This window comes from Miscanthus floridulus, chromosome 17 (assembly GCF_019320115.1).
Source record: "Miscanthus floridulus cultivar M001 chromosome 17, ASM1932011v1, whole genome shotgun sequence".
In the NCBI taxonomy this organism is placed as follows: domain Eukaryota; kingdom Viridiplantae; phylum Streptophyta; class Magnoliopsida; order Poales; family Poaceae; genus Miscanthus; species Miscanthus floridulus.
The window spans coordinates 72,330,859-72,355,283 of NC_089596.1; the positions used below are offsets into that span (position 1 = coordinate 72,330,859).

Consider the following 24,425-nt stretch of genomic DNA (forward strand, 5'->3'; position numbering starts at 1 on the left):
TTCAGGTAACACTTTTTGCCAAGCAAATCAACCAGACTTCTAACCAAAATAGGCTCTAGTGCATCCAGAATATCGAATATGTCCGGAGGAAGATACAAACGATACCTACCATACCACTATGTGATGACGATGTGGTTCATCATTTGGGGAGCTGTCCGGGAGCTACGCACCCAGTAATGTGCTTGTGTCCGATCTCGACCACAACTTCATTGGCCCAGTTCGGCTGGCAGAATTTTGGTTGAAACTGGTTGAAAACACTGTTCTGGTTGAATTGTTGTGAGAGAAAACACTATTCTGGCTAAAAAAAGAAGCCGAACAAGTCAAATATGGGGTAAGCCGAGCGGGGCCATTAATTGCAAATGCTGAAATGCGTATAGTGTAGGGCCACATATATGGTTGTTTGTTCAACATCGTTGCAGATATGTTTGTGCTCTTGATTAAAAGAGCAATGGATGATGGACAATTAAGGGGGTCATCCCACACCTTGTAGATGATGGATTGCCAATTATTGTAGACGATACCATTATTTTTTTTACCATGACCTGGAACAAGCAAAAAACATGAAACTTTTGTTGTGTGTTTTTAAACAATTGTCCGGTCTCAAATCAACTTTCATAAAATTGAAATATTTTGTTATGGAGAAGCAAAAGATTTTGAGGACCAATACATCAAGCTCGTCGGATGTGATGGAGGTGAATACTCCTTCAAATATTTAGGTATACCTGAAAGCATCTAGGCCTCTAGTTGAGTTTCGGTGATTAATGACTACACAAAATTACCGTGACTAACGTGTGTTTTGCAGATGCATTATAAGTTAGGTCATGGTAATGGTAATTGATTGGGCACTTATGGTATTCATCCCCTAACGATGGAATTCGTTTTGGTTTTCAAAAGATGGACGACATGGTTAAGGACGAACTAGTTCTAAGTGTCATTTGACGTTGAGAGACACTTGGATTAGTTTTAGGACTTTGTTTTTCTTTTAGCCATACTATAAGGGGGGCATGGATGGGTAGCTTGACCTAGGCGAGTCTAGGGAGAAGAATGTGGTGCACATTTATTAAATCTAGCGCTAGGTAGCTCAGAGGAAGCCCAAGATCATCGGAAGTTGGAAAGCGATTCGAAACGACGATCGAATCGGAGGCTTGTAGCTCTGGTGGCAGCGGACAGGGAGGTGTGCACCACCTTGGTCACCGCCATGGGGCTGGTGGTGCCACCGCCCCTTTTATCTAGAGGTTGGGTGCTCGGGATGGCACCAGACAGGGCACCGCCATGGGGGTGGCGGTGCCACCGTCATATATTTCTAGAGACTCGGTTCTCGGTGTTTTGCCTGGAGGGGCACCGGACAGAACACCGCCATACGGGTGGTGGTGCCACCGCCATTTTATTCCAGAGAGGAGGGAATCTGGGGTCTAGTCACCGCCCCGGGGGCAGCCCAGTAATGACTATTTGAAATATAGCCGTTGGGATGGCACTGGACAGGGGGTGGCGGTGTGCCACCTTGCTGTTCGGTGACCCCAAAAAAGTTGAGTGGAGGGCCAACGGCTAGTTCCATCCCTTGGGGCTATTTATACCTGTCGGTGCGGGACCCACAGGATACCCCACAAGGAAGAGAGAAGACCTAGTCTAATTAGGATTCTTCTCCTGTAATCTTAGTAGCAGTATTTCTCTGTAATCCTACTAGGAACTCTCATCGTAAACCGACTAGGACTCTGGCCTCCTGACTATATAAAGGAGGGCAGGGCTCCTTAGATCGAGGGTTCAGACAACAATTGTACAACACAACACTTTATAATCAATCCAACGCAAAGGCGAACGCCGACTGGATGTAGGGTTATTACTCGATCTACGATCGAGGGCCTGAACCAGGATAAATCGACTGTCTCTTGCGCTAACCGTCGAGTTCTGCATACACTGAAGCCCGAACATACTGCCCCGGGTACCCCCGTGGCAGGCTATCGGTGGTCAAACATCGACAGCTAGCGCGCCAGGTAGGGGGTTTCGGTGACTTTGCATCCGAGAGCTCGATGGACCTCGACAACATGATCTTCTCGAAGGGATCGACCTTCATCTTTGGTTCATGGATCTGCGAGGCAGGCAACGATGGCAAGCTCCAAGGCCGTCTCCTCAAAGATTCAGATCATCATCAGGACTTTTCCATTTCGGCGACAACGACAGATCAACTAACCGGAAGATTCACACAGCTCATAATGTCCAACCCAACTCAGATTCCACGACTTCACGCATCCGATTCAAACTCAAGTTCCGCTTCCGAGATGAAGTCTTGTCCGAGTTCTTTCAGAAAACCGAGTTCTTTTCTGACAAAGCTTTGGAACATGACGTCAACCTATCAAGAATACTACTCGGAGTACACTCAGAATACTTCAAAGAAGTCGGGTCCTCTTCCGTTTGGACTACACAACATGGCAACATCCTATCAGACATGGTGCGAAGGATCCACCTATCCAGTGCTTAGAATGCCACTAAAAGGAGCCCAGGAAGGTCTCGTTTTAACCATAACATCTCAAGACTGCATCGTTCACTGGCCAGGCACCGTTCCTGAGGATGACGGCACCCAACTAGTCGACGATACGACAACAGCAACTCTACCATACTAAGAAGGAGATTCGATCTATGACCTCGAAAACTCTACTGAAGTTATCAACAGCTCTGGCAGTACAGAAATCAACGACGATGACAGAACAACTCACACTAGAGAAGTATTCATGATTCGCTGTCCTCGATCACCATTGATCCCCCCGGAAGTACCCGACATGAGGTCTTCTGATGAGTCCGAATCCAACATATCACCATTTATCCAGGGGCACGATGGTGAGACTGAGAGTTAGAGGCAAGCGAGAGAAAGAAAGAACAAATTGAAACAAGGACGTCAACGCCGTACTAAACAGCGAAAGGACACTTGGATCAAATATGAATCAGACCTAGCCGAGTGCAATAGAAGGAAATCAGAACAAGAGGTCGAAGAAGGACGAGTAGCGAATACACCCTACGATAAGATCCAAGAAGCACTAGAAGAACTCAGGGCGACCTCATATCCCAATGAAAAACAAGAACAACTTCGAGATTTTCTCCGATCAACAGTCTTTAGAACAAACGACGGAAGGGCAACATCTCATGAACAGGAAGATCAAAATCAAAGGAAGTCCGCTTTCGAAAGACTTGGCCCAAGTGGAAGTCACAACGGAGAAAGCCGAAGAAATCATAGTCAAAATAACCGAGTCGAGCAACCAAGAAAGGCCAGAAGCAGATCACCTACTCGGACAGCCACACAGAACTACTCTCACCAAGACGACAGTTGGCAAGAAGGGGGCACAGAATCAGAATATACAGAAGCCAGAACGCACGATAGATTCCCCTATTTTGCAAACAAACTTGCTTCAATACGACTACCTCACAAGTTCAAACCATCCAACCACTCCAAGTACGATGGCAAGACCGAACCAAAGCAATAGCTCAGGATTTACTCACAATCGATTGAATTAGCCAGGGGAGACGATGACATCAAAACCTTGTTCTTTCCCATGACCCTAGAAACCATGCCGCTTCAATGGTTTGACAAGTTGAATCTAGGATCAATCAGAAATTGGGAAGACTTGCAAAGAGCTTTCTATGAAAATTTCGCAGGAATTATTACACATCCAATCACCCACGCAGAATTAAAAGGACCCAAGCAGAAAGGAGGTGAAAGTCTCAGAAATTACTATCGACGATTTGGCGAACTACGAGCTCCAGTACATGACATCACACAACGAGAAGTAATCGAAGCTTTCTCTCACGGAATCATGGCTAGGTGGCAATTTCAAGATTTCTACAAAGAAAACCCAAGAAACAATGAAGAATTTAGACAGACAGTGGAAAAGATGATTACCGCAGAGGAAAAAACAAGAGAAAGATTCCCGGATAGAAACAACAGAGACAACCCGGACAGGCAAATTCCTTGAAACAACATACATTAGGAGAGAAAGCGTGGTCCAGACAACATAGTAGCAATGGCTGATAAATCAAAGAAATTTACCAAGCCCAAAAGATATGACGACATTGAGAACATATGTTGCCCCTTGCACCCCAACGGAAAGCACACCATCGGAAATTGCTACACCTTCAACGAAAGATACACTAGAAAAGATAGCAAGGGAAACAATAAAGAAGACAATCAGAAAAAAGAAGGAGACAACCATGAAGACAATGGATTCCAAAAATCTAGAGGGACAGTGGCAGTAATCTTTGCCGGGGTTCCAGACTCCAGAAGCAAACATCAAGAAAAACTAGCATTACGAACCATCATGGCAGCAGAACCTGCTACACCAAGATATCTCAACTGGTCAGAGTATCCAATCCAATTTTCAAGAGAAGACCAATGGACCAGCGTAGGAAACACATGTCATTACCCATTGGTTCTAGATCCAACCATTACCGGTATGACTGTTACGAAAGTACTAATCGACGGAGGAGCCGGACTCAACATCATTTTTTCACAAACTCTAAGGAAGATGGGACTACAACTCGCCGGGATGATCACACCAACAAGCACACCTTTTTATGGCATAGTACCCGGCAAGGCAGCAATGCCACTTGGACAAATCATTCTACCGGTTACTTTTGGGACTCCCTTGAACTACCGCACAGAGTTCATCAAGTTTGAAGTCGTAGATTTCGATTCATCATATCACGCAATCCTCGGGCGCCCAGCACTAGCAAAATTCATGGCAATACCGCATTATCCGTACCTGTTGCTTAAGATGCCAGGGCCTAACGGTGTTCTTTCTCTTCGGAGTGATTTAAAGCGCGCATTTGACTGTGATGTACAGGCAATCCAAATTGCAGCAAAGGCACAGGCAAACGATGGAAGAAAAGAAATAGCCACTATCGCCGTAGAAATAAGCCAAGAAGAACTAGAGATACCGACTAAAAGACCAAGCATCCTAGCACCACCAAAAGAAGCCGACATCAAGCAAATCGACCTAGGCACCGATGATCCCTCAAAAACGGCAACCATCAGTGCCCACCTATCAGCAAAATAGGAACTCGCGCTCACCAACTTTCTTCGAGACAACAAGGATATCTTCGCTTGGAAGCCGGCCGACATGCCAGGGGTCCCAAGAGAGTTGGCTGAGCACAGAATTGATGTCAATGAAGGCTCCAAGCATGTGAAGCAATGACTACGACGATTCTCTCCCGACAAGAAGGCAGCAATTAAAAAGGAAATTACAAAACTAATGGCAGCTGGATTCATCAGGGAAATTCTCCATCCAGATTGGCTAGCAAATCCAGTTCTGGTACAGAAAAAGAACACAGACGAGTGGCGCATATGTGTTGACTACATAGATCTCAACAAACACTGCCCAAAGGATCCATTTGGGCTACCACACATTGATCAGATAGTTGATTCAACAGTAGGATCTGCCCTATTATCCTTTCTTGATTGCTATTTCGGATATCACCAGATCGCATTAAAAGAACAGGACCAAAGCAAGACATCTTTCATCACTCCGTTCGGCGCCTACTGCTACAGGACCATGTCGTTTGGACTTAAGAATGCTGGAGCCACTTACCAAAGAGCCATCCAACATGCCTTGGTGATCAGATCGGCGAAAACTTAGAAGCATACGTGGATGACGTGGTTGTAAAAACAAAGAACCTAGATACACTGATTGAAGACTTAAAACAGGCCTTTGAGAATCTAAAAAGGTGGAGGTGGAAATTGAACCCAAACAAGTGTGTATTCGGAGTTCCTTCAGGACAACTACTCGGATTCTTGGTCAGTCATTGCGGAATCGAAGCAAGCGCCAAGCAAATTCGAGCCATAACAGAGATGGGCCCTCCTCAAAACGTCAAAGATGTACAAAAACTAACAGGCTGCATGGCGGCACTCAACCGTTTCATATCAAGACTCAGCGAAAAAGGGTTGCCTTTCTTTAAACTACTAAAGAAGACAGACAAGTTCGAGTGGATGGAAGAAGCAAATGAAGCTTTCAAGAAACTTATGGCATACCTCACCTCCTCACCAGTCCTCACACCTCCAAAGAAAGATGAAGATATGATGCTATAAATTGTAGCAACTTCTACTGTAGTCAGCACGGCGATAGTAGTGGAAAGGGAAGAAGAAGGGCACGTGTATAAAGTACAACGCCCAGTATACTACATCAGCGAAGTACTGTCAGAATCAAAAATCCGGTACCCGCATGTGCAAAAACTACTGTACGCCCTACTGATCACTTCACGCAAGCTTCGTCACTATTTTGAAAGCCACAAGATTACCGTGGTGACAGATTTCCCACTAGGAGACATCTTACACAACAAAGACGCAACATGATGCATATCCAAGTGGGCGGTTGAACTCGGTGCTCTCAACATCGATTTCAACCCGCGGAAAGCAATTAAATCTCAAGCCCTTGCTGATTTTGTTGCCGAATGGATAGAAATTCAACAACCCGTGTCAAGCGCCATCCTTGATCATTGGAAGATGTACTTTGATGGATCACTCAAGCTAGGCAGAGCCGGTGCAGGCGTCCTCCTAATTTCTCCGGACGGAAAACAACTAAAGTATGTCCTTTAGATATTATGGCAAGCTACCAACAATGAAGCAGAATATGAAGCTCTCATACATGGGCTAAGAGTGGCTATTACCCTCGGAATCAAGCGATTACTCGTATATGGTGATTCAGCAGTAGTCATCAACCAAGTCAACAAAGATTGGGATTGTACCAAAGAAAACATGGGTGCTTACTGTGCTGAAATCCAAAAACTCGAAAAACATTTCCAAGGATTAGAAATTCTACATGTCCTGCGGGATTCCAACATTGCAGTAGATGTCCTTGCCAAGCTTGGATCAGACAGGGCAGAGGTCCCACCCGGTGTTTTCATAGAGGAGTTATCAGCCCCCTCTATCAAACAACCCAGAGAAATAACCCCTCAAATCTCAGCAAAAGGCACCTAGATCTTGATAATCACCACTTCATGGACCTAGGTTTTTATTGATTACATCAAAGAGAATAAGTTGCCAGCGGAAAAACAGGAAGCCACACGAGTTGTTCGCAGAAGCAAGAATTACGTCCTAGTAGAAGACAAGCTGTACAGAAGAGCCACATCATTAGGAGTACTCCTAAAATGCGTCTCATTTGAAGAAGGCAAAAAAATCCTAGACGAAATACACTCAGATTGCTGTGGAAATCACGCTGCTTCAAGAACACTAGTAGGCAAGGCATTTCGCACCAGATTCTACTGGCCAACCGCTTTGAAAGACGCAGAAGAACTTGTCAGAAAATGCAAAGGTTGTTAAATGTTCGCAAGACAAGCTTATGTGCCAGCTCACAATCTTATCTGCATCCCACCCGCTTGGCCTTTCTCCTACTGGGGGCTAGATCAAGTAGGACCTCTCAAGAAAGCAAAGGGTGGTTTCGAGTACATCTTCGTAGCAATTGATAAGTTCACCAAGTGGATCGAATACAAACCACTCGCAAAATACAGCGTAGCCAAAGCAGTCGAGTTCATCCAAGAAATTATGCACCGCTTCGGCATGCCCAATCGAATCATCATAGACTTGGGTTCTCCCTTCACAGCTACGGAATTCAAAAGTTGGGCACAGGATTGTGGCTTTAGCATAGATTACGCATCAGTCGCACATCCAGAAGCCAACGGACAGGTAGAAAGGGCTAATGGACTCATACTAGCTGGATTGAAACCAAGACTGTATGAAGAACTAGTAGACTATGGATCAAAATGGATTGAAGAATTACCCAAGGTTGTATGGGGGCTACGGACTCAAATAAGCAGAGCCACCAGATACTCACCTTTCTTCCTGGTGTACGGATCAGAAGCCGTACTACCGCAGACTTGATCTGGATGTCACCAAGGATAGAGCAATACGACGAAGGAGAAGCAGAACACACACGAAGATTAGAACTAGATAGTATAGAAGAAGTTAGAGTAAACGCTACCCTACAATCAGCAAGATACCTCCAAGGACTAAGGCGCCACTACAACAAGAATACCCAGTCTCGATCATTACAAGTCGGAGACCTAGTACTAAGAAGAGTACAAAAAACCGACGGACGCCACAAACTACTCAATCCATGGGAAGGTCCTTTTATAGTCACAAAAGTCATCGGACCTAGCACATACAAGCTCATAACTGAAGACGGAAAAGAAGTCAACAATACTTGGCACATCAGTCAGCTATGAAGATTCTACGCATAAAAACAACTCAAGAGAAAATATGTATACAAGACACAAGAGATCAACGTTCATGATCAACAAAGATAGCGCTATGTATCATTGTAACACATCAATATTCATGATCAATAAAGATGGTTATCTCTTGACAAACATATGTCTCATGGCTCTCTCCGAGTTGTTTCTTAAATGCAAAATGGCTGAAAAGACGCCTGAGCATCCTGGCCGAGAGCAAAATAGCTGAAAAGATGCTTGAGCCCGCCGATGAGGGTAGCTAAAAAGCTAACACCCGAAATAAAATGCAAAATGGCTAAAAATACGCCTGAGCATCCCGGCCGAGAGCAAAATAGCTGAAAAGACGCTTGAGCCCACCGATGAGGGTAGCTAACAAGCTAACACCCGAAATAAAATGCAAAATGGCTGAAAAGACGCCTTAGCATCCCGGTCGAGAGCAAAATAGTTAAAAAGACGCTTGAGCCCACCGATGAGGGTAGCTAACAAGCTAACACCCGAAATAAAATGCAAAATGGCTGAAAATACGCCTGAGCATCCCGACCGAGAGCAAAATAGCTAAAAAGACGCTTGAGCCCGCCGATGAGGGTAGCTAACAAGCTAACACCCGAAATAAAATGCAAAATGGCTGAAAATACGCCTGAGCATCCCGGCCGAGAGCAAAATAGCTGAAAAGACGCTTGAGCCCGCCGATGAGGGTAGCTAACAAGCTAACACCCGAAATAAAATGCAAAATGGCTAAAAATACGCCTGAGCATCCCGGCCGAGAGCAAAATAGCTGAAAAGACGCTTGAGCCCGCCGATGAGGGTAGCTAACAAGCTAAAACCCGAAATAAAAGCAAAACGACTGAAACTAAGCATGAGCATAGACCAGAGCAATTTCAAGACAAGACCCTCCAGCTACTTGTTCCAAATAGCAAGGGGCTCGGGGGCTACACTGGAGATACCCAAGAACACAAAGACCTACATATAACGAGTTGTTTACATGGCACAGAAGAAGGCCAGACAAGCACTCAGGAAAGGTTGTCAACAAAAAGACCTACATATAACGAGTCGTTTACATGGCACGAAGAAGGCCAGACAAGCACTCGATAGATCAAGAAAGGTTGTCAGCACAAAGATCTATATATATAACGAGTTGTTCACATGGGACAGAAAAGTACTCGACAAATCAAGAAAGTTTGTCAAAATAGCGCGCAGAGTTGTTTACAAGGCAAAGACGAAAGCAAGACAAAGTACTCGGCAAGTCAAGTAACTCTGACCAATTGGACAAATCATCCAAGGAATAAACAAGGCATCCAGGCACAGAAGACATCAACAAAAAATCTTCGTTCAAAAGAAGCATAATGTCATATTACAAGGCACGGGCATAAAGGTCAAATACATTAAGCCTCATCATCAGGAGGAGAGATAACAATATTAAGATTATCTACTATTCAACTAGCTAAGTCTTCAACCTCAGGCTCCATCCTCTCAACGTCATCAATGTATTCTTGACTATCAGCCTCCTCTGCTATCTTGGACAAAGGAGCCGCTGGAGCAAGAACTCGGACCTGGGCCAGGACATTCTTGGTACACAGTTGGGCACACCTCTTCACGAACTCTTGGAAACGAGTCAGAATTCGAGGAATCAACTGAGCCCAAGATTGCCCATCATCCACTGGAGTTCGGAGAACGTCGGCTACTGAATGAAAGGATTTCCACAAAGCTTTCCAGTTTTCAGTAGCCGTCGCCAACTTGCTAGACAAGTCTTTAATAGTTTTTTGGGCCTACATAAGATCTCTATCAGCTCCACGCCTAATCAACTTAGCAAGCGCAAGTTCCTCCTCAGCATGAGTAATTACCTCCTCAGCCTTGTTGTGACTCATACGAACAAGAGTCTTCATTTCATCAACGCCCTCCGAGAGGTTTTGCTTTTCAACCCGGAGAGCTAGACAAGGCAACAAACAACAAGTCAGCAGAAAGGAGAGTTTGAATGCAGAAGGAAACAAAAAGAACCCGCAATACCGTTACACTCTTTCTTCACGGCCTCCAAGTTCTTCACGGCCTCTGAATTCTTTTGAGCCTCCTGGAAAGCAGCATCCCTCTGCTTCTTGGTCTCAACAACCCGGGCACAAAGAGAGTTTTCCTCCTCCTGATGCGTTTGATGCTCAGCCTCCATCTCGGCCAAGAGGAGGTCAAGATCAGCTTTCAGGGCGCTCACTTCGGAAGACAACTTTTTCTCGTTTTCAGATGAGAAAAAGAAGCCGGTATGATCATGAGAGAAGGACTGAGCAAAAAGAGACAAAGAAAAACAAGGAATGAGGACAGAAGAAAAGCGAACATCCAAAGAAGGAACGGCGAAAAAACTTACCTGGAGCTTTTCTCCAAAAGAAGTCGCAAGGGACGATAAGCTTCCCCAAGCAGCAGTTAACTCCGATAGCCGATGAGTGGCATCAAACTGCTGCACCACATCATCAGCAAAAGGTGGACCACCGGAGGCAAGAGAAGAAGAAGGAGAAGCCGGCCGAGGTGAAGAAGGCACGACCAGAGCAATCTCCTAGGAAGCCAAGGCCAATCCCTCAGAAGGACCCACCGCAATGGCCACGGTCACCTCTGGGGCAACCAAGTCAGCAGTGGCATCGTCGCTAGAAAGCCTTGTCGCCCCCCACAACCACTTCACTAACAGTGTGCTGCGAGTCCTGAGGCTCAGTACTTGGTGGCACAACAGAGGGCTGAGAAGAAGTCGATGGGGGGACGAGAGAAGACGAAGGCCTGAAAGTTGATAAAAGAACTCGCCAATGAGAACAAGAGAAAAGGAAAACAGAAGCAAAGAGACGAAACCAGAATCCACTCACCCAGCTATCTTCTTCTTTGCAAAACAAAAAGAAGACCTCACAGGGGAACCACGGCGGCAAAAACATCCCCGCCACTTGGCGGCAGCAGCGGTATAGCCGGTACCGGAGCCCCGGAAGAACTCGGTACCAGAGCTACAGAAGAACTCGGTACTAGAGCTACCGAAGAACTCAACACCGGAGCTACAGAAGAAACCGGCGCAGGAGCCTCAGAAGAACCCATACCCGACGTCCGATTACTACAAAAAGATCAAGACTAAAGTCAAAACAAAGAGGAGGAATTCAACGGCAGGAAAATATGAAAACAACTCATCGCCGCATGATAAGGGGTGCATCATCATCCTCTTCTCCCTCGGTCTCGACCAAAGCCACCAAGGCACCAGCTGAAAAAAGAACAAAAGTACTCGGTTCAAGATAAAAACAAGAAAACAAAGGGACAGAGAGTATTAATATGCTCACCTAAGAGCATGCTAGCTACAACTGAAGTACCTGGATGAGTACTTGGCTTGCGAGACTTCTTGGAAGCGGGCAGACCAGATGAAGAACCATCCATCTGCCCCCTCTTCGAGACACTACGAGGACCTCGAGGGACTGGACGAGGAACATATTCTTCATATACATCAACAAATCCGGAAGAAACTCCAGGAAACACTATGGCGATTGGGAACTTACTGGTTACGAAAGCCCTAGCAAGGTTCTCCCCAGTATTCACCACGGCAGGGAGGACATCAAGAGGGATCGGGTCAACAAAGTTGCACCCCAATTCCTATGAAAAGAACAAAACAACAAGACAAGGAAAGTTAAGCAAAAATGGATACAGCAAAAGAAATACAGAAAGTACCCGCACAACTTTTTTGCATAAAGAGAAAACAACTTACGGCTGGGGGCGGGTTGTTGGCAGAGAACTCAGAGACAGTAAGCGGGACAATGCTTGCTCCTTTCAGCATCTTTTGGAGACGCTCGAGTACCTCCTCGTCGGTCAACTCAAGGGCTGGGACCATGCGTGAAGGATCCTCAGCCCCAGAATACTCAAAACCAAGGTGCTCTCGCTCCTTCAGAGGCTGAACTCGGCGACGAAGAAAGCTCGAGACAATACTGAAACCGGTCAAGCCCTGTTGTTTCAGAATACTGATCCTATCAAGGTATGGCTGGATTGCCTGAACCTCAGCAGTCGTCACATGGTTCTTATCCCATCGGTCATTAACCAAGGGACCAGATCTAGAGTGAACAACAAGAGAAGGAATCAGATTGGCGGCATAAAACCAGTCGGCACGCCAATCCCTCACAGAATCAATCAGGTCATAGTCAAAGAACTTGCTCTTAAGACCCTGGTGAAATTGAATCCCGCAGCCACCAAGAACACTGGTGTCTTCGCGGCGGGGTTGGGGTTTCAGACGAAAGAAGTAGCAAAAGAGAGAAAGAGAAGGGGGAATTCCAAGGAAAGCTTCACAAAGATGAACAAAGACAGAAAGGTGAAGGACTGCATTAGGAGCAAGATGATTCAGGCAAATCCCAAAATAGTTGAGAAATTGATGAAGAAAGGCAGAGGCAGGAAGGCAAAGTCCAGCACGAATGAAGGAGACGAAAAGAACGATCTCACCAGGACCTGGAGCAGGGATCCGATGTTCGCCTGGAACTCTCCATTCAGCAAAGACCTTGCTCTAGATCAAACCATCGCTGACAAGTTCCCAAAGCTGATCTTCAGTCGTCATCGGAGCTGGCCAAGCCTTCTGGGCAGCCCTCATAGCCACGAACTCTTGGTTCTCAATCACAGAAAGTGATGATTCCTCGTCCATGAAGTTTGACTAGGACTTGCTCGCGGTCTTTTTCTTACCCATGTACTAACGGAGGCCAAAAGGCAACTAGGGGAAGAGAAAGCTTGGACGGCGGCGCTAAGATGGCGGCGGCAATGGCGACGGCGGATTTCCGAGAGCTAGGGTTTCAAGGCAAAAGATGGGCAGTAAAGAAAAAGAAGATGAAAGGTCTTTAAATAGATTTTACAGCGATAAAAATGGCCCACCGGGCCCGTTAAAGCACCGTGTGAGAACGCAACGGTCCATTTAACGACACAGCTAAAATGACGGAGGGCACAAATCCACACAACGGTACAATTCAATGGGAAGATTTTAGACTTATCCATCCAGCACTACGGCGGAGTTATCAGATTACTGCAAAAAACAACCCGTCAACCATGAAGAAAAGAAGGGCTACCTCATAAGGAATATAAGAACTCGGTTCTTATGGAAAGAACTTGGGAAACTGATGAACAACCAGGACCACAGCAGAAAAATAAATAACAACTCAGAAGACGAGATTCTTTCCATTACAAGCGACTTCAAAAATAGAAGATTACAAATCTTACAAGACCCAACGAACTCGGTACCATGAAAAGCAAAGTAGCAAAGAGGAACACGGACATGGCTAGGCTCTAGAACGACTACGTGTCCCACGAACCGCATTTGGCTACACTGTTTTCTTCAAAGGACGAACGCAGTGCACCCAAGGCGAAAATCAGTAGAACGGCGAGACAACATGGAGTAGAGAAGGCCGGCAGGCATCTGTCTACCCAAGTCCGATGTGATGCTGGATATGGTGTTGATCTGCACCGGACAGTCTCAAGACAAGCGGTGAGGATCAACCCAGAACTACCAGATGAAGGAACGAAGCCCACATCACAAGACTTCCTCCAACTACTGCCACGTACATCCTGGTACATTGCTGCTGTGGGATTAGCCTACCTCTAATCCCTATCACAAGACTTCCTCCAGCTACAATAAGACACACAGGAACTGCAAAACACGCCCGGGGGCTGCTCTACCTCACAAACTACCATATTCATGACTATAGAGACTTCAGAACAAGCAACAAAATGCTCAACGAATCAAGATAGCACTCCAGGAGGGTATTTATAGACCAAAGGAGTGGTGCACATAGACCAGGAGCACCAACGAAACAAGCCTAACAAAGGACATAGTGAAAAGATAGAATTCAATAAAAGAGGACTTAGGCGTGAAGGAACAGTACTCAACAACAAGCATATTCGGGAGAATATACCAACACAGTACAACCCGTGAATAAAAGGCATTTATACTCAACCACCACCATACGACTACATCTGACAACAGCAGACTATCAAAGAATACGCCAAGACCTGACATCCGAGTTCTTCCTGAACAAAACAACCCGGATATACGCTCGGGGGCTGCAAAAGGAAAGGTATATAGTTCTTTCAAAATACTCAGATTCAAGACCCTCCAACTTTTTGTTCCAAATAGCAAGAGGCTCGGGGGCTACACTCAGTGAGTGCACTTTTTTCAAAAAAAAAACGCACGTCACTCAGAAGACTTCTTCAAGACAGACGACTCCAAGGCCACAAGATAAAAAGAACCTGGACATAACTAAATCCGAGCTCTTTTCAACAAAGAAAACGGGTATATGCTCGGGAACCTTTCAAAGAAGACTCAGGAAGATTTCAAGAAAAGACCCTCAAAGCTCCTTGTGCCAACCAGCAAGAGGCTCAGGGGCTACATCCAAATGGGAGTACTTTTTTCTTCAAAAAGGTACACACCACGCAAAGATCTCACGAAGCGCTACACAGTTTTGCTCAAGAAATCACTCGGACGACGCTTGTTCCTACTCGGCAAGACTTGAAGGAACAAGACGAGGCTTCCAGAACTCAACCATGAAGTGCTCGGGGGCTTGTCGGTGCAGGACCCATAGGATACCCCGCAAGGAAGGGAGAAGACCTAGTCTAATTAGGATTCTTCTCCTGTAATCTTAGTAGCAGTATTTCTCTGTAATCCTACTAGGAACTCTCATCGTAAACCGACTAGGACTCTGGCCTCCTGACTATATAAAGGAGGGCAGGGCTCCTTAGATCAGGGGTTCAGACAACAATTGTACAACACAACACTTTACAATCAATCCAACGCAAAGGCGAACGCCGACTGGACGTAGGGTTATTACTCGATCTACGATCGAGGGCCCGAACGAGGATAAATCGACTGTCTCTTGCGTTAACTGTTGAGTTTTGCATACGCTGAAGCCCGAACATACTACCCCGGGTACCCCCGTGGCAGGCTATCGGTGGTCAAACATCGACAATACCCCTCCATCTCGTGCATTGAGGCTCTCTTGCCCATTGTTCAGCTGAGGAAACCATTTGGTGTGCAAGGGAGAGCAAGAGCCTAGTGGGGTTGTTGAGATTTTCTAATCCAAGATTAAGGACCTTATTAGTGCATAGAGAGTAGCAAGTGTGCATCCACTCTTCTCATTAGGCTTGGTTGGGTCAAGTGAGAGTTCGTGCTTGTTACTCTTGGTGATCGCCATCACCTAGATGGCTCAGTGGTGATTGGAAGCTTGGTGATCATCCGGTGGAGCTCGTGGATGACCCAAGTCATCTTTGTGAGCGGTTGTAGGTGATTTACCGTGATGGAGTGTCGAAGAATCAGCCCGTAGAGAGTATTTGATCCTTGCGCGGATCAAGGGGGAGCTATACCCTTGCGCGGGTGCTCCAACGAGGACTAGTGGGGAGTGGCGACTCTCTGATATCTTTGAAAAAACATCGCCTCATTCATCTCCCTCTCTTTACTTTGAGCATTTACATTTGAGCAATTGAATTCATGTCTTTACATTCTTATAATTGCCATGCTAAAGTAGGATTGGAACCTAGGGTGTAAAACTTTTGTGCGGTACAACAATAGAAACACTTTTAGGCACTAGGGGGTGAAATGGGCAAAGTGTAGGGCTTAATTATTGCAAGAAATTTAGAATTAGCCTAATTCATACCCCCTCTTGGGCATCTTGATCCTTTTAATTGGTATCGGAGCCTCGTGCTCCTAAATTAGGCTTAACCGCCTAGAGCAAGATGTCCCACGGGGATGGACCCCCTTCTGTCTTTTAGGGAGATGATTTTCCTTATTGGAAAATTCGCATGGAGGCATACCTAGAGGCTATAGATGTTGGAGTGTATAGAGCCGCCGCTCAAGGCTTCCCAAAACCTAAGGACCCTACCAACCTTGTTGATGATGAGGCAAACTATGAGAAGTGGAATGCAAAGGCTAGAAACATCCTCTTTAGAGGCCTTTGCAAGGACGTCTTTAACCATGTGCGGAACCACAAAGACACCCATGCACTATGGTCGAACATTTGTGCGCTCCATGATGTAACTAAGAGTGAGCGTGAGGAATGCTATCACCTTGTGATGAAGAAGCTTAATTCATTTGAAATGCTTCCTAGTGAAAGTGCTAATAAAATGTATTCTCGCTTGAATGTTCTTATAGAGGAGGTCAATGGGCTTGGACTCACACAAATGCAACCATCTGATGTTGTAAGAAGGATCTTGAGTGTCCTCCCCATTGACAAGTATGGACATATTGTGACGATGCGTCATCAAGGTGATCTTTCCACCGCTACACCAACTCAAATATTAGGGAAGATCAATGCACATGAGATGTACATGCACATCACTCCATAAGAGGGCTCTTCATCCTCAAAGAAGAAAGATTTGGCATTCAAGGCTAGCCAAGAGAAGAGAAGCAAAGAGAAAGTTGCTCATGATAGTTCAAGTGATGATGAAGTTGATGATGCAAGTCTTGCTCTCATGGTGAGAAGAACCACCAAGATGCTCAAAAAGCTAAACAAGAATGGTGTCAAGTTTGATGGCAAAAAGAAAAAAAATTCTTCACTAGTAGTAGAAGCAAGCCCATCTTCGAAATGGATTGCTACAATTGTGGAGATCTTGTTCATCTAGCTCATTAATGCCCCAAACCCAAGAAAGACAAGTTCAAGAAGAACTACAAGGGCAAGAAAGATGACTCAAGCGATGATGATAAAGACAAGAAGAAGAATAAGCCATACAAGAAGAAGGATGGCAAGGAGAAGGAGTATCACAAGAAGAAGAAGAATGGCAAGGCTTATATTGTTGGTGATTGCCTCATGGATATTGAATCATCAAGTGGCTCATCCGATGATGAAAGTGAAAATAAGAAGGAGAAGGTGGCCACTCTTGTGATTGATTCTTCACTATCTCCACCAACACCGCCGTCATCATCCTCTACACACATATGCCTCATGGTCAAGGGTAAAGAAAGTGATGATGATAGTAGTGATGATGACAATGCTAGTGGTGATGAGAATAGTAGTGATAGTGATGAAGAATTTGAATCACCTTCTTATGATGATCTTGTCAAATTGCTAAATCAATACACTAAAATCATTAGAAAGACAAGAGCTAAAAATGAGAAGCTAAAACTTAAGAATGATTCACTCTTAGCAAAGTATGATATAGCCAAAAAAGCTAGTGATGAGCTTAGAGAAGAAAATAAAATTGTGTCATCCAAGCTCAAGGAGCTCAAAACCTCTAAAAAGGAGCTTGGAGAAAAACATGATAAACTTGAGGGGATACACAATGAGCTCATCACTAGTTACAACTTGTTAAAAGAAGAACACATCAATCTCAAGATTAATCATGACAATCTTGTTCTTTCCCATGAATTTTTATCCAATGAACCACATGATGCTACTAACAATGTTGTTAAGATTGATATAGCCACATCATGTGATGACTTAATTGTTGAGAGCATTGAGCAAGGTTCTAGTAGCAAATGCAAGAAAGTGGTTGAGTCCGACAACTTTGATGACTATGTCAAGCTCAAGAATGAGAATGAAAAGCTCAAGAAGGATCTTGAAAAGCTATCAACCACCAACACAATTGTGGGCACCAGCTCCACAGGCTAACCAGGCGACCGATGACCAGTAGGCGACCACCAACTTCTGTACGACGCCCCTAGGAGATCAGGAGGCAATGACGAAGGCCATGACAGAGACCACATCACGTAGGACAGCTGGCAAACCTCCACTGTGCCTATAGTGCCACCACGATCGGCATAGTAGCACCATGCCACACCTTACCGCAACGTGGGCACAAGACCATGATGACAACCACGCCCAGATGTGCATCACAAGACGGCGTAGCTTGCAAGCCAAGTTAGCTAGGCCCCTCCCTCAGGCTCATGACCCCTCGGTTAGGAGAACCTCTTTCTTTGTACATGCCCTGGCCCCGAACTCTATATAAGGGCAGCCAGGGCATCCTTCCCACCAGCTGGAGATTCAATTCTCTCATTCTTCACCACCTCCGGACACCTAAAGCTTCCCTTCAGGTAGTTCATCTCCTAGCTCTAGCTCTCCTACCTCTTCCACCATTCTTGCCCCCTATTGTAAGAACTTTAGAGCATTCAAGCGAGGAACATGCACTCGATCATCTCTAAGACTGGATGTAGGGCTCTGGCCTAAACCAGTATAAATCCTCATGCATTTTGGATGCTACCATCATCTTCCTAGAGCAGCGCGACAATCGTATAAATTTACTAGTCCGGTTTATAAAACACCGACAGTTGGCGCACCAGGTAGGGGACAGTCGTGCACTCTCGATTGTTGAGAAGGAAGCGATGGCTTCTCGCACCGTCGGTGGACTCGCTCACGGAATGGCCCACGATGGCCACATCCGTCATGAAAACTACGAGTTCGTTGGCATTGGAGGGCCAACGCCCGCATCCGCTTTCGGCCATGGCTTAGACCTCCACCCTGAAGATCTGGATCCCGTGGTCTATGATGGACGCACTCTTGGAACTGCCTCTAGCGGTAGTATCCTAGAGTACACCTATATAGGGGGGCTAGTACCCTCTCTTGTCACCGGCCATGGGCAAGTCTTTCATCCAGAAAGCCAGAGATCCATGGCTGATGATGAACTCACCTAGGGAATGGCCTCAACTGGCCACATCCTTTTGGGAAACCACGAGGCTATCCACACAAATGGGTCAATGCCCATCACCAGCTTCTACCCTATCTAGGCCAATCGCGTGGGAAGCCGAGGCCCGACGGTAGAACCACGCCTCGAGTAGCGTCTCCATCACTAGCGGAACGCAGCGTGTCAGGGCACGCACGAGCGACGAAATCACCCACCACCACTCAGCGCCATGCCTCACAAGACCAAGCCCGAAACCAGGGTCCGATTCCGCATGGTAGACAAACCATCTGTCAAGCCTTAGCGAACTGCCAACTTTCACTTGGAGGCACGTGCATCCGAGGAAGCGGGCCCCCTAGATGCACCACGCGCAGCACCGAGCGAACCAAAACGCGTTGCCCTCAGAACCTGTTTCCGCAGCGACAGGTCACACCAGCTCTTCATCAAGAGCAGCCACCACACCCAGAAGCGGAGGCACGGTGACCGCGATGTCGTCGCGCCACGAGGGCTCAAGCACCAAAACGCATGAGCCTTGTCGGCCAGAAACTACAATAGGTCGGACATGAAGAAATCATTCTCAAGGGCTCGCGAGTCCACTGAGGACGTCGAGCTAGCAAAGGTTGACCCAAAGCTACCCGAGAGGTCGGCCCCGCATCAGCTACAACCACTTCAAGCGACAAAGAAGCGCTCTCACCAGCTCGCGGCCCAGGGACCGCAACAACACTGCCACGAGCAGACGCTCAGGGGCTCACCGGTTAATCTGGCCTTAACGGAGGCGGTTAGTCCGTCCGTCTCGGTTAACCAATTAACGGAGGTGGGCGCCTTAGAACGTCCGTCTCAATTAATAGATTAAAAAAATAAAACCATGAGCCCGCCGGTGAGCCTGTTCCTAGCCTACGAGCCGGATCCGCCGGGAGGAGCCACCATCGTGTTGCTCACCGTGGAGCCCACCTCACTGGATCTCGCTGCTAGTGAGGGAGACCGACGCGCTGCCGCCGGATCCAGCCATCGGAGGGTCATGCCCGCCGCGCCGCCACCGGATCCTGCTGTCGGAGGGCCGCGCCGCCGCCGGATCTGGCCGCCAGTGAGGGTGCCCGCCACGCCATCGCTAGATCCTACCGGCGGAGGTCCGTGCCCGCCACGCCATTGCCGGATCCAGCCACCGGAGGTCCGTTCCTGCCGCGCCGCCGCCAGATCCGTGAGCCCCTGCAACCTGGCACGCGCCGTGCGCCCCCGCGCCACGTGCCATCGAGCGAGGAAGGGAGAGGAGACCAAGTGAGGGAGGGAGAGAGGAGACCGAGTGAGGGAGGGAAAGGAGACCAGGTGAGGGAGGGGAGAGGTGACCGAGCGTTGTATCGCTCGTGGTTGCACGGTGAGTGAGGAAGGGAGAGGAGACCGAGTGCTTTAGGGTTTGTGTTTGCTTTTATATACCGGAGGTGGTAGGGCTAGTGTTGGTTGGGCCTGATTTACGGAGACGGGCCTTTACGGAGGCGGTTGTTTTGAGGCGATCGCCTCGGTTAATGTATTAACCGAGACGGTTGCGTTAGAGCAACTGCCTCGGTTAATCGACATTAATCGAGACTTGCGCGTTAGGTTGCTCGCCTCGGTTAAGGATTAACCGAGGTCATTGTTGGGCCGGCTGCCCGGCCACCCAATAATGGAGGCGGGCAACCGGCCCACCCGCCCCGCCCGCCTCCGAGGCTAAAAGGCAAACATCTTGGTTAAGTTTTTATGTAGTAGTGGCATAGAGCGGCCACCGCTCACATTTGAGTCACACGGTGCACGCAGGAGCCATCAACTTATTAAGTTGTTTATTTGATGAGTAATACGTTCAAGACAGTGCAAGGTCACCCATAGAGTGTTCGCTTCGGCTCTAGAATATGGTTGTTGCAGCAACACGTTGCATGCTTTCTACCTTAATACAGTGATATGTAAATCTTCTGTGCATTGGAGAAAAAACTATCGCATACAACGTATCCACATGGTCAGAGTGGGAATTTGGCAGCCGTACCGATAATCTTCACTCTCCAGCAGCACCTTGAGTCTAGAACTACCCTTGCCATTTTCTGACGGACAGATGCGGCTCATGACATCACAGATGGTTCGTAAACTTTTTACCACTGTCATGCATGCAACCAGGCCAAAACGCTACTGCACCTATTACCTACTATGACGTTGCAATTGCAACGCAGAGAGATGGAGCAAGGCAAAAAGGCACGGTGCGTGCAGGGCAGTCCACGTACCTGAAGGTTATCTTCTTCCTGTCGCGGACGAGGTGTTGGGTCCTGGGGTCGATGTAGGCGACGAAGAAGGTGAGCACGATGTCGACGGCGAAGAAGAGGTCCACGACGAAGTCCACCACCTCCAGCCCGCCCTTGGGGGACGCGTTCATGAAGGCCACCTCGAACGGGTACACCCACGCCGAGTACGCAACCATGACCACCATCAACGTATCCCACCACCTGATGCACACGATCGAGCATCCATGACATGTATGGTACTATATAGAGAGATGACAATGAGCTTTTTTTTTTGTCAGAGATAACAATGAGCTTATTAAGCAGGCATAGTATGATCAGGAGTGAAATGCACCACAGGTCTCTAAAGTTGTCTGCATTTGTCATCTAGGTTCCAAAGTCCCAAAATTTATTTTTGGGTCCCTAAAATTAGCTCGGATTTCATACAGGTCCAAACGGGCTTTACCCAACCCATTAGCTGATGTGGCATGCTGAGTCAGCGCTTACATGGACCTGATAGCTGGGGCCCACATGTCAGCGGCAAGTGTCAATTTTAAAAAATCATATCTTTTCCATACGACCTCGGATGAAGATGATTTTTATATGAAAATTGTAGCCCTTGATGAGATCTTCAGCTTTATAGTTTTAAGATTTTTCATTTGAGACCATTAAGATGGTCAAACAATTAAAATAAAGTTTCAGCAGCATATTTATCGCATACCAAGCTTGTCGTCATATAAAAATCATATATTCTTTGCATGGTCTCGGATAAGGATACTTTTTACATCAAAATTATAGTCCTCGATGAGATCTACAACTTTTAGTTTTAAGATTTTTCATTTGAGATCATTAAGACGGCAAAAAAAAATTAATATAAACTTTTAGAAACATATTAATCGCCTACCAAGCTTGTTGTCTTTGAAAAATCATATCTTCTTTGTATGGTGTCGGATAATGATACTTTGTATATGAAAATTGTAGCTCTCAATGATATCTAAAAATTCATAGTTTTAATTTTTATCATTTGAGGTCGTTAAAATGGTAAAAAAAATAATATAAAATTTTAGTAGCATATTAATCTGGTACTAGGGATTGTCGTCTTAGAAAAATCATAACTATGAATTTGACCATTTTAACGACCACGAATGATAAAATCAAAATTATGAATTTGTAGATCTTATTGAGCGCTATAATTTTCATATACAAAGTATATTTATCACTCACCATACACAAGAGATATGATTTTTCTAAGACAACATGCTCTAATACAAGATTAATATGCTGCAAAAATTTTATATTATTTTTGACCATTTTAACGACCTAAAAAAAGGATAAAAATTAAAACTATAAATTTATAAATCTCATCGAGAGTTACATTTTTCTTGTACAAAGTATCTTTATGCGACACCATGCAAAGAAGATATAGTTTTTCTAAGACGACAAGCTTGATATGCGATTAATATGCTGCTGAAACTTTATATTAATTTTTTGACCATCTTGACGATCTCAAATGAAAAATCTTAAAACTAGAAAATTATAGATCTCATCGAGGGCTACAATTTTCATATAAAATACATCTTCATCCGAGGTAATATGGAAAAGATACAATTTTTTTTTAAAAAATGAGCCTTGTCACTTACATGTGGGCCTTAGCTGTCAGGTCTACGTAAACGCTGACATCGTCTCTACATACAGTCATTGCATCACCTGTATCTGGAGTCGAGCGGCGAGATGACCCACTTTTTTTTTTTGAGGGAACAGGAGGGAAGCCCCTACTGAAAAATAATTAAAGTAACCAAGGAGGTTAACAAAAAAACAAAAGTTTTATAAGAGGTTACATGGAAGACAGGAGGCAGAGAGAAAATCAGGAAACAAAAAAAAGAAACAAAGAAGATTAAGACAATTATAGATATTGCTCTAGCCATAATTTAATTGAAGGAAAGTATTTCTTTTTAGTCCTCTACAGGAGCAATGCAAAAGTCCTCTTGAAAACAGTTGAAGCCCTTTGAATGGTAACCGGGAGTCCTCTGAAAATGGCATCATTCCTAATATTCCAGATACTCCAACTCATAATGATGATAACTTCCATATAGAAACTGACATTTAGCTGTATTTTGAAGCTCTCAAAGATCCGCAAAGGGTCTAGATCTAAATTAACTGTGATGCCAACAAGATTCCAGCAGGCTTGAGCCATTTCACATTCCCAAAAAAGATGCTGAACAATTTCCTCAGAATTTGAAGAACAAAGCATACAATTGTAAGAATGAAGATGCATGTGCTTCCTCCTCAAAATGTTACGGGTGCTCAACCTGTCATTAGTGAGTAACCAGAAGAAGACCTTATGCTTATGCTGGCAAGAGGATTTCCAAATCCATTTATAAATTTGGTGTGACCAACTTCTTTCACGTAGCTGACAGTAAGCTTTCTTAGAGGTGAAAATGGAACTGCCCCAAATATACATCCAAGTATCAACACCATCAGACAACTGAAGGTTTTGTAGGATGATTTTGAGCTGCTGAAATTGTGCAAATGCTTCTGTTGAAAGAGGAAGGATGAACAAACTGGAGGTGCTAGTAACTGAGGTTGCACATTGAAGTGAAAGGAGATGCTTCTTGGCAACAGAGAATAATTCGGTAAAGGTTAATCTCAGTGGTTGAATCATATATATACATACATACATATATATATATATATATGTATATATATATATATCTATATATGTATATATATATATATATATATATATATATATATATAGAAGAGTGAAAGGAGATGACCCACTTGTCCGACCCGGCATGGGACTGGCTTTGGCCGGGCGGCCCGGGGCGGGAGGATGATCTTGGACAGGTACCGGAGGTTGAAGGAGCCAGAGCCGGATCTCTCGCCCGTGCCGGCGCCGCCGCCGGCGGCGGCGCTGCCCGTGATCTGAAAGCTCGAGTTGTTCTTCATGACGTACGCAATGCTGTTGGCCTGCTGCTTCCTGCTCCAGCCTAGCAACGAGTAGTCTAGTACTCCTATATATAGGATGCGCAGCTTGTGGTGCGCTGCAGCCTGCTGGACGCCTGGACGGGGGTTACGAAGAAAAGATAGATGGACCGGACGAGAAAGGCAAAAAGGTCACCTTTTACAACGTGAGGCATCGAAATAACGAAGCAGCCAAAGCATCAACGCATCAATAATGGAGGTGTGAGGAGGGTGACGATCTGGTGAGCATCTGGCTGACGGAAGGGGTGCTGTCCGGGACGACAGTGGCCACCAGGCGCAGCTGCACACATCTCGCGAGACACGCCCTGCAGGTGTGTGGATTTGTAGAGAGAAGGGCCGGTGGTTGTGGCTGGGAATTCACCGCGACTTTTTGGCATTGTGTACGTCAGTACGTATGAAATGTTCATGGATACCGCCATG

General features: G+C 45.9%; 1 pseudogene; it reads right to left on the reverse strand.

The window, feature by feature from the left end:
- LOC136516996 (potassium channel AKT2-like) overlaps positions 1-23,969 on the reverse strand; it is a 30,861-nt pseudogene extending 6,892 nt beyond the window's left edge.
- Between the last annotated feature and the right edge of the window lie 456 nt (positions 23,970-24,425).